This window comes from Camellia sinensis, chromosome 15, assembly GCF_055761805.1.
Source record: "Camellia sinensis isolate YWXY chromosome 15, ASM5576180v1, whole genome shotgun sequence".
Lineage (NCBI taxonomy): Eukaryota > Viridiplantae > Streptophyta > Magnoliopsida > Ericales > Theaceae > Camellia > Camellia sinensis.
Genome location: NC_138975.1, coordinates 91,051,818 through 91,068,411, shown reverse-complemented (window position 1 = coordinate 91,068,411; position 16,594 = coordinate 91,051,818). Strand labels below are relative to the sequence as shown.

At 41.1% G+C, this 16,594-nt stretch overlaps 1 long non-coding RNA gene across 1 annotated transcript; it reads right to left on the bottom strand.

The window, feature by feature from the left end:
* Window positions 1-1,035: 1,035 nt before the first annotated feature.
* On the bottom strand, window positions 1,036-6,352 carry LOC114302759 (uncharacterized). Its single transcript, XR_003643510.2, has 2 exons — window positions 5,970-6,352; window positions 1,036-2,159 (listed from the first exon to the last, which is right to left on the bottom strand). It is a non-coding gene; the product is annotated as an uncharacterized LOC114302759 (long non-coding RNA).
* Window positions 6,353-16,594: the final 10,242 nt, after the last annotated feature.

Below are 16,594 nucleotides of genomic sequence, written 5' to 3'. Positions count from 1 at the left end.
TTAGCCAAAAAAATTTTAAAAAATAATACTAAAACAGTTTGTTCTCAAACGAGGCTTAAATTTAGGGAAAAAAACATATGCACCTTATAATTAAAGAAAAAAATAGCATAACTCTATACTTTTTAAGTCATAACTAAAATAAAAATAAAAAAAAAGGAAAATTAATAATCAAACACCACTTAAGGTATAACTAAAAATTTTATGAGTCATAACGAAAAAAGAAAATTGATCATAACTAAGATAAAAAGACATAATCATTGGTTTATATGGTACACCCATTTTCAAATGGTGTGTATAGTAAAATTTCTCTAAATTTAGACATAATTTCTTTTATTTTTAATCTTTTCAAAATGACAATAGGTACCTTTTTTTCCTCCCTTACGAAGGGGAAGGGAGGATCAAAATCCCCTCTAACATTGTTGTTGAGGAGCAATTATTTTATCTTTTAGGAATTTTATAGTGATAGTGTGGCCAATCAATAGCAAGTAATTAAGAATTACATGGTGCTAAAAAAAAAAAGAAAATGGTAGAGAGATAACATAATCTCATTGGATAGACACGTGATCACGTGGTCTTCTTGACCCATAGAATAATTTTTGGCTAGAGCGATACGATATTCTCACTGTAGGAAAATTGATTTTTAGCGACGTTTAAAAACGCCGCTATAGACCTAAAAAACGTCTTAATAGGTTTTTACGACGTTTAAAATTTTCGTCGTAGATATGGCTACCGCAATAGCTTAGCAACGTTTCAAAAACGTCACTAAACACATTGGCGGCATTTTTAAAAATGTCACAAAATCTTTGACGGCCGCTAGCCTTTCCGCGTATGACGTAATGTTGACATCATTTAGTGGTATTTTTTCACAAAATGCCACCTTTCTTCATTTTCATACTTGCCTCAAATATGATGTCATGATGACATCATTAGTGATTTTTTTTTTAAACGACACCATTTTTTTTTTTAAAGAACAAAAGGCCCAATTAATTGAGAATTTAACTAATAATAGAGATTGAGAATTTAACTAGAGAGAGATTGAGAATTAACTGAAAATTTATATAAATTTAACTAGGAACAAAGATTGAAAATTAACTGAGAACTTATATAAAAGAACACAAATTGACTCAAATTTGAATTATAATGCAAAATTGAAGACCATAAAAATTTCACTTTATCTCCTTGGAGATTTAACCCTACAACTTTCCTAATCTCAATCATGCACTATCCAACAGTTTGAATTTTCTTCAAATCATCCCCCATTTTGTTGTTCAACTGTGCAAACCAATCTGCAATCCAAATCTTTACTTTGCATCCGACAGAAGTCTGTTTGTTGATACTAATTATCTTCATAACACCTTGTTCAAAAATAAAATGAAAATGAGAGCACACAATATCAACAAAACTTGTTACCATAGTTGTGGAAAAGCTATAATTGAGAGAATTTTTAACTTCCACAACAATCAATTTTTTCAAAACACAAATCAACAAACAAATACACAATTCCATGGGCTGCTAGGAAAAATCTAGGATTAAAAATATTGATGCACTACAACTCAAGTAATTTTGAATTAATATGTGTGATACAAGGAAAAAAATTCAAGATATTGAAAATCCATCATTCCAATGCCCAGAAAATATTAGTTAATCATAAATTCACAAAACTCATATGCAATAAGAAATCCCAAACATCAGTTAATCAAACATTCATATCTATTAAACATTCATATCTATTAGTCCTTTTAACATATAAGGCTTTGTTTGAACAAGTAGATAATCTCACTTAACTTTTAAAATAAGAAATCCCAAACATTACGGTATCTCTCAAACAAATATTAATCCCAAAGTAACTTGAGGCCACTATAGATGAATTTAAGAAAGAAAGAAAAAAAAGAAAAAAAGAAATCAGTCACACTATAGTCACTATTACCTCCTTAAGGCAGAGAGACAGAGCAGATCTGATATTACCATGTTAGCAGATCGGAGAGAGAGAGAGAAAGCAAATCTGATTGAATAGAGAAAGCAAATCTACATCTCTTCATCGTTGAACTTCTACTCATTGTTTCCAACGATCCACATCCAACGCCACCTGCTTTTCCCATACATGATCAGAGACAATAACACCGCACTCGAAACCCTAGATAAATCGATTCGCCTTGCTTCTACTCAATCGAGAAAACACAAAACGAAAAGATCTTGTGTGAATCAACTAACCATGTGTGAATCAACTAGAAAGAGTAAAGGAACAAAAATGAAAAGAGAAAACACAAAACAAAAGCAAAAAAAAGTTAGAAATCAACTAAATTGAGAGAAACAATTCCAAATCATTAGTTTTAGCCATGAAATTTTATAAATCTTGTGTGAATGTAGCAAATCCATATCAGAAAACCCTAACCTTGTGCCCTAGATGGATTTAGACCATAGGGATTCAAATAATCTGGAAGATATACGCTCAAATCAAGAGCAGATCAAACAATCGAAGAACTAATGAGATCGAAGGTCTGATGCCTCAAAGATCCAATGCCTTGATTTTCTCTCTTCCTAAAGTCACACCTCTGTGTTATCAGAATAGAAAATTTTCGTTTTTAATTTATTTTAATTCCCTACCAGTACAACTACAATTAAAAGAAATAATAAATAATTTAATAATCTTATTTTAACGGCATAGTGTTAACCCACTGTTTTCTAATAACTGGCACACAAAACAAGATCGTTTAGTTTAATTTTTTTTGAAATTTGAAAAATCTAGGCAGATTTTACAACGTGTTTGAAAAACGTCATAAAAAAAACTATACCCCTTTTTTCTTGTAATGCCTTCTAATTTTGCATCCTTAATTTCACTCCTAATCTAAGAAGCATAGATACAGATACGACACGATATGGATACGGCAATACGATAAAATCTAAAAAAATAGGATACCGGTACGGTTAGGATATGTTTGTGAAAAACATATTTTTTAAAATTATTAATAGTGAGTTACACATAAGTTAAAAAACATTGAGAAACCATAATGTAATTTTATAATGCAAAATACTAACCTTTAAGAATTTTGTATTAATTTAAGCTCGTAACTAGGGGTGGGCGCGGGTCGGTTGCGGCCACAAAACCTTCAATCCGCCATCCGTCCGCTAGATTGGCGGATTGGAAAAAATCAATCCGCATCCGTCCACCAATCCGGCGGATGTGGATTGAGCGGATTGGCGGTTTGGCGGATGGATGCGAATTGGTTTGGCGGTTTGGAATTTTATAAATTTTTAACATAGTTCAACTTGTGCACTTCCTAAAAAAAAAGAGAGAATATTACAGTCAATGACTTAAAAAAGAATTACAATTACTGCATGCCTCATCTAACGAAAAAAAGTTTGAAACTTTAGAATATCACAATCACTGCATGTCTCATTCACATATTACAATCACAGCATGCCTCATCCATATAAAATATTACAATCTGTAGTTCTTAAAATATAAAAACAATTCAAACCACCAAAACCATGAATAGAGCAATAGTAGAGATTATATGTCTCTGTATTGTTACATTTATATATGTTTTTGAAAATAAAAACCAACCAACATATATCATATTTTCTATTTATTACTTTTAGAGTTAGATTTAAAAATAGAAAAATATAGATAAATAATACGTTTATTTTTTTCAATTCAAAAAATATATTCAAGTTAAAAAAAAAATTTCAACAGAATATTTGAACTCTTTTTCAATTGAAAACACAAACAAAATATTTAAATAAATTGAAAACACAAAGTTTTAAAAATTACTAAGGGTGCTCGCGGTTTGGTGGTTCCGTTGCGGCCAAAGGAACCTTAAATCCGCCATCCGTCCGCCAAATTGGCGGATTGAAGAAAATCAATCCGCAACCGTCCGCTCGTCATCACGCATCCGTCCAAAATGCGGCGGATCGGTTTGGTTCGGTCGGTTTTGGCGGATCGGTATATCCGCTGCTCACCCCTACTCGTAACTTGTTTACTTTTTAAATTTTTAATAGGTTTTGTAAATATTTCATTTCAATATCAAGTTTAATATATTTATATTACAATAATAGAGCAATTCACAACTTATCTCTATACTTTTTCCTTTGACACTAGTGAAAAATATTGTATTCAAGTTTATTTGCTTATTTATTTATTAATATTTAATTTTACTATTGTCGTATTCTCTTGTTAATTCTTACTTTCTATGTAGTTATAGGGGACATGCATGAAATAATTAGGATACATCAATTTGATAAATTCTATTATTTAACTCACTATGCTCTTCCTATCGAAAAACTTAACAGAGTATTAGAAAAATATTCTTGTATTCATACTTGCAATTATATTATATTATATTACTATGTAAGAAATGTTACAATTTTAATTTCATAAAACAAGTAAAGATGACTTGGAGTATCCGATACTTCAAAATTAAGTATCCGATACTCCAAAATTAATGAAAAAATAATTAAGAAGTATCTGATATTTTTAATAAGTATCCGATATGTATCTACGAGTATCCAAGGAGTATCGGTATTTGATACAGATACATCACCTTATTTGAAGTATCCGTGCTTCATAGCTCCTAATGATGTGGCTCACTCCCATGTAAAACAATCTTACATTTTAACGATAGTTGATTGATTGTTATTGTTTCTCATCTCATTTGACATGTAATTAGAGGTGATAAAATGAGACATGTGACATGAATAGGAATACTAAATTTTTTACCAAAAATTTTACTAAATATCTTATATATATGATTACGAATCTCTATGAAATCTAGAGATATTTGATAAAAATTTTGACAAAATTTGGAGCCACAACATTTTTTATGAGGCATATCTCTTTCTGGCTGGATGCTGACGAGGCTTTTTGTTGTGGTGGGTCTATTTCGGTAGTATGGTTGGTGAATTTATAAGGACCAGGTAGCATATTTGTTAGACACACCAAAAGGAAACAGCAACATAGGTGGAATCACACCAAAAGCTTTACACATTTCTGATGCTGCTTGGGTTGGGAGCTTAGGTTGTTGTGAACTTAGGTTTGTGGGTTTTTTTAAATTAAAATAGTTAATAAAAATAAAATAATTAATAAGATAAAAATATTACATTTAAATTATAATTATTTAATTTTTCTTTTATAATTATCGAATCAACTTTTTAAAAAAAAAGTCAATTATCATTTCAAACATAATTGTTTTAGTTATGCTAAAATAGTCAACTGAGAGCGTTTGGCAAGTTGGGTTAGAGACTTTTTTTTGGTTAAAATAGTCAATAAATACAAAATAGGTTAAAATAGTTAATAAGACAAAATATCACATTCAATATATAATTATTTTACTTTTTCTCTCACAACTATCAAATCAACTAAAAAAAAAAAAAGCCTATCTTTTCAAACACCATTTTTTTAATCATATGCTAAAATAATCAAAAAAATAAAAAATTTAATTAAAATAACCAACTTCCCAAAACGAAGACTATAATAGCATCTCTAATGGTTTGCCATTGAAGCTGTTAAAGCTATATTATAGCAACTTTGAGGAAAAAAGGTTCTCCAATGGTCACAAATAGCAGCGGTTAAAAATGGCAAATGCTAAAGTTGTTGCCAAGTTTGACAACAACTTTGGCAAATAGAAAATTCGCCAGCTTACCCAAAACTAACTGATTTTCTTCATTCTTTCCCTTCCTTTCTCATCATTTTCTAGAAAAAAAAAAACTCAAACAAAAACAGATCAATAATTTCATTTTGCGAAATTCAGGAAATTTTTTTAAAACAAAACTCATCAATTTGTTTAAACACTGTTGGCAATTGACATTTGAAAAAAAAAAAATCAACAATTTATTTTTAAACAGAATTTCAAGCAATCTCAACATTTAAGCAATCTCAGCATATTCAATTTTTTTATTTTTTATTTTTTTTTAATTTTTTTATTTTTAAACTCTAAATTGAAACAGTGAATTAGCGTAACCATCGAACCAACCTTCAGCAAAGAGAACCCTTTGATTGCCTTTGGTGAGGCAATTGACTCTGATTTCATGGGAAAGCAGTTCAAGTGGTGCCATTTGGTCATATCGAACCCTCGCTCGTCTCTGCTCACTGAACCCAACCTCAAAGAAAACTCCAAATAGTAGAAGAACAGAGCAAGAGAGAGAGGAAGGGAAAGAGTTTCTTCTTTATCACCTTCGATGACGCCATTGAAGAAAACTCCAATTGGATTATGAACCTAGGGTTTTTCGAGACGACAAATAAGGTTGAAAGGATGGGACTACGGTGGTACATACGGAGATTAGAGATGATTAGCATGAGTGATTCATCAGATGTTGATGGGAAATTTTGAGAGAGAAACACAGCTAAGTGGAGTATTGTAACAAGCCCGCGGGGGACCTTGCTACAGCTCGGACTCGACTTTCGCAGTCACGGTTCTAAATCTGAACCAAAGAGTCCAAATCCGGCAAATCGTTTTAAGAAAACAGATTTTTGAAAGAAGTGCCAAACATGGACTGCTTTGCCAGATACAGAGTCGCCACCTAAATATTTTATTTTGGGAAATTTAGGAAACCCTGACTCGGTGCCAAAAAGGCCACGTGTCCGTCATCACCAAAGTTGCCTCGGCTCGGGAACTTGGGTACGATTGGGGAAGGTCACTTCGTGAGCACCCCCGCTCGCCCGGTCATAGACCGGCCTCTACTAACCATGATATCAATTTTTGAAAACATTGTATGTTCTTATTCCGGTTATTAGCCTAGGTTACTATGTGATGCTCGCAGCATATAAATATAGACTGGGTCGTTCGAATTGGAACAAAACATTTCATGCTTGTTTATTTGAAAATGGTTTGATGGTGCTACCCGTAGGTAGGCTAAGACACGGATTTGCCACCCTCAGGTGGGCTTTTGGAAAAGATGGTTTTGCCACTATCTAGTGGGCTTAAAAACAAACATTTGATGAATTGTCCCAATTCAAGTAACCCAACCTTCACCCACAGGCATTCAGGCAGTTATATCATATAAGCACATAGCCTCATGGTAAGCATGCTATTCATGGCAGTCACTCACACGCATGCAAGGATGCTAAAGCATAAAACTTACCGAGTACTCCAAGCCAAAAAAAGGAAGTTAATTAGAAATCATGCATGATCCTAAGTATACAAAAATGCCTAATGCAACACATGCAAAATGCAACTATAGCAGGCTCGGCTATTCTAAGATGATATATGAAATGCTACAACTATCATGTATTCAATTTAGAATTGAAAGTACAATGCAGTTAGTATGATGTGCCGAGCCCGGTGCACGCAATACAGATGGATGATGCAAACATGCTGTCATACTGTATGCTAATTTAAATATGCCCTAATCTAACCATCATAAGCGGATAAATAAAAGGGAGAAAGACGTGGGGTTGGAAGACATATATCACACTCACGCACACTTATTACAGTTATGCCCTCACTCGGAGGTTCCAAATAAATATACAGTCCAAATATTACAGTCCCAAATAAAAGAATATTACAGTCTAAAATATTACAGAATTCTAATTAATTAATGAATTAACTAGAAAGCAAATAAAAAACTGGCGTGCAAGCCAGGGACTGCCTTGCTTCTGGTGGATGATGCATGTCCGGATTGTCTTGCGCGGAAATCCACCGGAATGCCCCAATTAGCCTCTATTTACACCTGTTATTCTTGAAAAAGCGTGCCAAGTCCCGGAAAGTTGCTGATTCCTGGTTTTGCTGCAACAGAGAGCAGGAAAGGGGCATAGCAATGTATTTGCACAAATATATGCATGTCTCGATCCTCGTGCCACCAATCACGCATACCGAGGCACGATGGCCGAGGAGTCGAAATGCACAACTCAATATAGGATGAATGCACATGAAACTACAGCTAAAACCTAACTCCATCATGGATAATCCGGAGTGTCGGTAACTGGGGGAATTGAGACACATTCCGTCACTCGGAGTACGAAATGTACCTCGTTTCCCGTGCCCGGGCTAACTCATATTCCGGACACGATGCAATATGCACGATATGGATGAAATGCAACTAAGATGCAATCCTGACATACACAACGCTATGAAAATGAGATGTCTCGAAATGCGTGCACACGGGCACGCAAACCGAGAAAATGACAGAATGCACTGAAAATGAGGTGCCTCGAAATATGTGCACGCAGGCACGCAAACCGAGGCGATGATATGCGTCTCGAAATACGTGCACGCGGGCACGCAAACCGAGGCAATGATATGTGTCTCGAAGTGCGTGCACGCGGGCACGCAAACCGAGGCAATGATATGTGTCTCGAAGTGCGTGCACGCGGGTACGCAAACCGAGGCAATGATATGTGTCTCGAAGTGCGTGCACGCGGGCACGCAAATCGAGGCAATGATATGTGTCTCGAAGTGCGTGCACGCAGGCACGCAAACCGAGGCAATGATATGTGTCTCGAAGTGCGTGCACGCGGGCACGCAAACCGAGGCAATGATATGTGTCTCGAAGTGCGTGCACGCGGGCACGCAAACTGAGGCGATGATATGTGTCTCGAAGTGCGTGCACACGGGCACGCAAACCGAGGCGATGATATGTGTCCCGAAGTACGTGCACGCGGGCACGCAAACTGAGGCGATGATATGTGTCTCGAAGTGCGTGCACACGGGCACGCAAACTGAGGCAATGATGAAATGTGATGAAATGACAAACGGGCTTATACCAACATGAGTGAGCCTCAGCCACACTCACATAGGATGCCGGCGGATAAAAACGGAGTGCCTCGAAATGCGTGCACACGGGCACGCAAACCGAGGCGATGCAAAAAAGTGATGAAATGGCATGGAAATAACAAATGGGCTTATACCAACATGAGTGAGCCTCAGCCACACTCACATGGGATGCCAGCGGATAAAAACGGAGTGCCTCGAAATGCGTGCACACGGGCACGCAAACCGAGGCGATGCGAAAAAGTGATGAAACATGGCAAAAATGATATGCAAGCATGCCAATGGGATTTCAGCAACAAAATAAGGGGGAAAACAGTCCCGAAATGAAGCGAAATGACATGAAATGCAAGGAAATGTCCCGAAATGCGAATTTAGGCACCCGAAATGGCCTATAGCTATGCAATGCGTGCACAATATGGACATGGAATGTAAAGACAGAAGCAAGGCAGCCCCAAAATTAGCATTTTACTAGTTTATAGCATGGCCAAACAGCAAGTATAGACATGGCAAAAGTAGCATGCAAGAATAGGGGCCAAAAGAGGGGTAATGAGGCAAGTGGTATAAGAAAAACTCAAACTGAAAAATTTCCTTCTACAACACTGAAGATGGACCAAAAATATGAACATTTACAGTATATGGAAGACCTCAAATCAGTATACAAACATGCTAAAAATATGATGCAAAATAAGGCTCAAAAGATGCTAAAACATGAAGTATACAAAATAATCACCAAACAGGAAAAAAGTGTGAATGAAACATGAAGTATAGGCCAAAACAAGGCCACTTTCAGTTCGGACCAAGGTCCAAAAACAGAAGCAAAGAGGGCTATCAACTTATGCAAAAATGAGGTCAAATAAGGGATTGAACTACAAGTGACACATGGAGACACCAAACAAGGTTGAGCCCTTCTCCAATGTTGAAGAGGGGCTCAAAATAAGCCTAATATCAATTTATAACATGCCCGGAAACAGATTGCTCATGGTCCAAAGATAGCATGCAAAATCATGACATACAAGATGATCAATGAAGCAAGTGTATTATGGAGGGCTCAAACATGGTTGAGCCCTTAATGAGAAGTGAAGATGAGCTCAAAATATGGTCCTTTTCAGTTAGGGCCGAAGCTTGAAACCAAAAGAAATGAGGCTTAGAAATAGATCAAGGAAAAGGGTCAAAAGGATCAAAGTGTAACTTACCCTTGAAGATCCAAGCTTTTGTTGCTTCTTGGGTTGATGTGCAGCTTCTTTAGCCTTCAAGAATCCTCCCTTGTTGCTGGAAATGAGATGGTGGTGGTAGAGCTTGGTGGTGTAGAAGGAATGATGGTTAGGGGGTTAGGGTTTTTTGGAGAATTGAGAGAGAAGAAGATGGAGATGGCTATGGAGCTTTGAAGGATAATTTTTCTAACCCTTGTAGAGGAGGCCATCAGCTGGTTAAAAGGGCCAAAAGGGGGTGTAAAAGGTGGGGGAGATGGAGAGCAAAACTCCCCCACAAAATATCCCCCGGATACAGAAAATATCTGGGGGATATTGCCCCACAGCTGGAAAGGGTACAGTGCAAGGAAGCAGGCCGGCCTCATACTTTTGCTGGAGGTGGCCGGCCGGCCACACCCCCTAGCCGGCCGGCTAGGGGTCAAAAGGGTCAAGGAGCTTTTCTGGCCGGCCAGATATTGGAGAGGTACCCCTATGTGTGTACAACACAACCATGTAGTTGAAATTCCAAGAAAGTGGGCCCAAGGGGTTCAACAATGGCTCGGAAAGAGGGGGTCAAAAGGGTCAAGTTGACTTACTGGCCGGCCATGAACTTTTAGGGGCCTCTCAGATGTGTAGATCACAGATATGTGGTTCAAAGTTCAAGAAAAAAGGTCCAAGGGGTTCAACATTAGCCCGGAAGAAAGGGGTCAAAAGGGTCAGGTGACCTTAATGGCCGGCCATGAACTTTTAGGGGCCTCTCAGATGTGTAGATCACAGATATGTGGTTGAAAGTTGGCAACACTAGCTCCAAGGTATTCAACATTAGCCCGGAAGTGCGAAAAACGGGCGCGGGGAGGCTCCGGAAGAGAGATAACTGGTTGCTGCAACAATTGCTGGCCTCTCACCCTTCAGTGACCTTCCCTGTGATAAAACAGAGGTACTTGCCAAAAATGAACGAAAACCGTTGCAAAACGGACGTTCCGGGGCCAAAACACGCAGTTCGGGGTCCCAAAAATGGGCTGTTAAGCACCGAAAATGGTATTCGACCTCGAAATGGGTTTCTTAGGCCCCAGTGTCCCTCAAAAGGGATGAAATAAGATGTATTCCAAAAATCAGAGCAATAGGAGATGGTTAAGCGGTCCCGAACCGAGGCACACGGCCTGACGGCTCCGAAAACCGGGAACCGGACTCCGAAGTGGGCAAAATGGCCTACGGCCACCAAAAGTAGCCTACGGACATTGAGAGATGGTCCACGGGACCTCTCTCTTCCCTCAGGAAAAGAAACAGAGAAAACCGAGTCTGGCTCGCAAACCGAGACAAGGCACAGAAAAGGGTTCGGAAGTCCGGAGGCAGGGCTCACGGCCGCGACTCTGAAACTTCTGAACGAGCATATTATGCAATATCACCTAACGCTCAACTGGTGACGTCTGAGTCTTAAGGTCGGTCAAAAATGGGGTGTCTACAGTTGCCCCTCTTTGACAGAACTCAGAAGTCACAAGTGACGGGAGTGAATGTCAAAGCCCAGAGACGACCCATTTTTGACAAGGCCGAAGACTTAGACAAACATACTGGATAAACAGAGATGCGCCCTCAGGCATGCCCGCAGGCAGGGGGCAAAATGCAAATGATATGCAAGAAGCCTAAGGTAACCCAATGATCATGCAAATGCAGCAAGCTGTAATGAAGCAAGTATTCGCAAATAGATGCAACAGTTTTAAGCAAGAATGCAAAGCAACAACTACATTTCATGCAGTTAAGAATGCGGAGGATTATTCAATCCCCGCCACGTCTCACACGGAGAAGATACAATACCTGCGCGATTCGTCTGGTCGCACCAGCTTCAATTGAACCGTACATACAATATCGTGCCTGCAAAAGAGAGAAATTGCAACAAACACAATATGCTAACAATATGTATTCAATGTGACTTTGAAAATTCGACACACGCAGTGCCGGTGAGTGAATGCATCGCAATGCAAAAGCAGAACATGCGTGACAACGTATGCTCAAACACAGAAGTATGATTAACATCAAGAAACGTGCATGTTAATGCGGGTATGTTCATGAAAATGCAAGATAATGCAACATGGGCAGGAATCAGGGCGCTCGTTTGTCAGGAATCAGCGAGTACGGAAAAAGCGTGTTTCGGCGAAGGTAACTCAATTGCGGCCTCCGATCCGCTTCTTTGAAATGTTACCACTCATTTAAAAAGGATACACTTTGATTTCGATGAATGAAGATGAGACACATGTCAGAACTTGAAACCGAAGTCCCGACGGAGCAATTTCGCGACCGGAAGTGTACTTTTCTTGAACTTTTTCAGGTCCCGGGAACTCCGATCTTCCTCAAAATTTGCAGAGAGCTAGGTGAGCATGTGGGGATGATGGCCGGCCGTTTATCTTCCCAAGGGGAGGTGGCCAACCGGTTTCCACAAAAGTAGATGGCTGGCCGGCCATTTCTGCAAAAAGCAGATGGCTGGCCAGCTAGAAATAGAGGTCGGCCGGCCATGCCCTTTTTTCGGGGGCATTTTGGTCTTTTTCCCTCCTTTTTGATGCTCTTGCAATCCAAGGCTTGAGGCCTATAAATGGCAGTCGAACCTCACTTCATTTCTTGCCTCTTTCAACACTTTTCTCTCCAGTTTTGAGTTTTACGCGCGTTTTCCAACGCCTCGCGCAAATTGTTTTCGTAAAAACACTTAGTTTTAAACACTTTGGAGCGATTAAATTCCGGCTTCGGAGCTTCCTTTTGCATTTTCACCACTTGAGGTAAGTTTATCTTAATATTTGGAATATTTTCTCGGGAGTTGACTTTTGTTGACTTTTTATTTCCCGAGAGTTGACTTTTGTTGACTTTTTCCAATTTTGGCCCATTTTGCTCATTTTTGCTCCCCTTTTGCAGATTCCTAAAAATGGCGGGTACTTCTTCCCATGGGGGAGGTTTTCCGGGTGCCGGAGATGATTTCGATCCCACGACTCTACCCCCGAGGACCCGACCTTTTATTCCTGAGAGGTACCGTCCGGCAGCTCACGTCCTCCCGCGTGCCGTCTTCCGTCATTTTACCAGCTTCGACGAGGGAGCACCCGTGGATCTGCTTCTCAGAGAGCCGGAGCAGCATCTCTCTCACGAGGCCCGAGAGGTATTTACCTTATCTTCTGTATTTTACATTTCGCACCTTTGCCATGCTTGAATATGTAGTTTAGCTTATGACATAGTACTTTGCTTATATTTTGAACATGTAGTTTCAACACTTGAATTTCTGAACACTCGGCTCATTAATTAATTGCGAACACACAGCCCACATTAGAACACATGGCTCAAACACTGACTTGTCGAACACACAGCCCGAATTCGAAAGTGCACACACAGCCCACACTTTAAATGGAAGTTGAACACGCAGCCCGAACTTCAAATTTTCTGAACACGCAGCCCAGGTAGATAGTGAACACGCAGCCCACAATTTAACTGAAAGTTGAACACGCAGCCCAGGTAGATAGTGAACACGTAGCCCACAAATTAACTGAAAGTTGAACACGCAGCCCAAAATTCAAATTTTCTGAACACGCAGCTCAGGTAGATAGTGAATACGCAGCCCACAAATTAACTGAAAGTTGAACACGCAGCCCAAATTTCAAATTTTCTGAACACGCAGCCCAGGTAGATAGTGAACACGCAGCCCACAATTTAACTGAAAGTTGAACACGCAGCCCAAATTTCAAATTTTCTGAACACGCAGCCCAGGTAGATAGTGAACACGCAGCCCACAATTTAACTGAAAGTTGAACACGCAGCCCAAATTTCAAATTTTCTGAACACGCAGCCCAGGTAGATAGTGAACACGCAGCCCACAATTTAACTGAAAGTTGAACACGCAGCCCAAATTTCAAATTTTCTGAACACGCAGCCCAGGTAGATAGTGAACACGCAGCCCACAATTTAACTGAAAGTTGAACACGCAGCCCAAATTTCAAATTTTCTGAACACGCAGCCCAGGTAGATAGTGAACACGCAGCCCACAATTTAACTGAAAGTTGAACACGCAGCCCAAAATTCAAATTTTCTGAACACGCAGCCCAGGTAGATAGTGAACACGCAGCCCACAATTTAACTGAAAGTTGAACACGCAGCCCAAATTTCAAATTTTCTGAACACGCAGCCCAGGTAGATTTTGCAAGTAGCTTATTTCACTTCATCGGCACACAGCCCAAACTTCATTTCATTGGCACTCAGCCCTTTTTCATTTCATTGGCACACAGCCCATTTCATTTCAGTATTGACACATGTATTCATTCTGAATGCAGGGTAGTTCCCGCAGTGTGCGGGGGTATGGTTCCACTGCCGCGAGGGATTGGTACGCTGAACTCCCGGAGGGCGTCAGAGACTTGGTTGATTTGGCGGGGTTCGGCCCCTTCTGTGTCGGGTTGTCACGTTGTCCTGCCAGGAGGACGCTGATGGCAGCCTTGGTAGAGAGATGGTGGGACACCACCAATTCCTTCCATTTCTCTGCTACCGGGGACATGACTATGACCCCTTTTGATTTTGCTGTATTGACCGGCCTTGACGTTGGAGGTTGGTCCATCCCCTACGACGAGGACATGGGCGAGTGGGAGGCCGCCTGGATGTATTTATTGGGGGCTCGTCCACCTGTTGACAGGGTCTCTGGGAGAGTCCGATATACTTGGTTCTCTTCCCATTTTCGGCGGGCAGAGATGGTGCCCGAGACTCCCGAGGAGACAGAGCAGTATGCTCGTGGCTTCCTGATGTTCCTCTTCGGGACTACCCTGTTCGCCGACAGAGGGAACACCATTGGGCTATACCTGTTGAGCGCTCTGGTTGACCTATCACAGGTCAGTAGATATGATTGGGGTGGCGCTGGCCTGGCTACCCTTTACTTTTACATGAGCGCGACCTCCCGCGGGCGGGGCGACTTACTTGGCGGCTACTGGAGAGCTTGGGAGGTACTTTTCTGTCCCCCTGATTTACATTTCTGCTTCTCATTACTTGTACATTGCACCCACAACGCACTTTTACAGTCTGTATTCTACTCTCAGCATTTCGTACTTACATTCTGCACTGCTTTTCTCAGCTATGGGTTTATGTATACTTCCCATCATTAGCCCCAGAGCTGGAGGTGGTAGGGATCCCCGTGACCCCATATTCATTGATATTTGAGGGCCCGCACCGGGCGAGGCCTCGAGAGACCCTCCTTCGCCTGCGACAGTATTTCGACACGGTGCGACACTCAGAGGTACCCCAGAACTTTCAGTTCTTTTCATTTTCATCTTTGATTTGCACTGTATATTCTTGATTTCTGATCGGTTTATGCATATGTCATCCGCAGATTACATGGCAGCCTTGGGCGCCCCTGGGTGATGATCTCCGACTTCAGTATACCGGAGCATCAGGCATCTCCCAGTATAGGGTCCTGCTTGAAGGGCCGGTTGGCAGGGCATGGTTCTTGGGGGAGCGCTTTCTGCGCCAGGTATGAGGGTATCTTTCTCAGGATATTCCCGCAGCACCCCCAGCTAGTATGCGGACCGCTGACAGGCTCTCTTACTCAGAGGTAGTCGGCGCCATGCTGGGTACTGAAGCCTTACTATATATTGAGGAGGGGGACTACGCCACCTATCGTCACATATACTTGATGCCCCCATTGACGGAAGCTCGTATCCCGATGATGAGGCCTGCCGGTACGTCATCCTCGGATCAGGCTCAGGCTCGAGCTACAGACATCCCTTCTTCTAGCAGGGCTGGCGCATCTAGAGGTGGGAGTAGACCGTTTCCTCCGACTCCGTCGATTCATCCTCATGTCGGATGGCCAGATATGCCTACTGAGTTGATGGCGTGGCAGTATGGGGCTAGCTCTCCGACTCTGATTCCATTAGAGCCTCCGATGCCCAGTGATCGATACGCCATTGATCCGGACTCGCCGCCGGTATGCTCCACTTATTTTCATTCATCATTCAGATGTTTTAGACACTCTTCTGTTCACTGATGATTACGAACTCATTTTTGCAGCCATCGCGAGGATACATGGAGGAGGTGGTTGGACTGGTGGCCACACTCGAGGGCATGGTCCTACGCAGGGAGGCACAGTTGTCTGTTGCAGGCATTCAGGTACCCTTCAATTTTCTGGCATTTATCATACTTCTGATGACATGCTGATTTCTACTGCATCGATAGACTATTTGTGTAGAGCACATCTGACACATACCCCTCTTGTACACTGTATTTACATGCATTCACTTCATGTAGCCTTTGCTTGTATCTGCATCTGATGTATATATTTAGACTGATGCATTTGAATTGAACTCCTTGTTTTCAGATGCCCTCATGGTCCGGCCAGCCGCAGACTAGGCCATCCGAGCCTCATTGGGGAGCTGGGCCATCTCGGCCTTCCAGAGGATCTGGGCCATCTAGGCCTTTCCAAGGAGCTCGAGGAGGGCCCGTCCGCAGACGCAGGGCTCATGTTGTGGAGGTGGAGTCTGATGAGGAGGAGGAGGAGGCTACCGACCGTCAGTTCGAGACATCTGTTGAGGAGGGAGGCTCCGGTTTTGGCTCGGGGAACAGAGGCGAGGCTGAGGAGGACCCTGAGGATGACGGCTCCGACTCAGATGATGGTGTGGAGGCCGTCCCGCAAAAGAGGACGAGGCGTGCTTCTCGTTCCCGCTCCCGAGGACTTTGATGTTGTTATTTCCTGCTTTA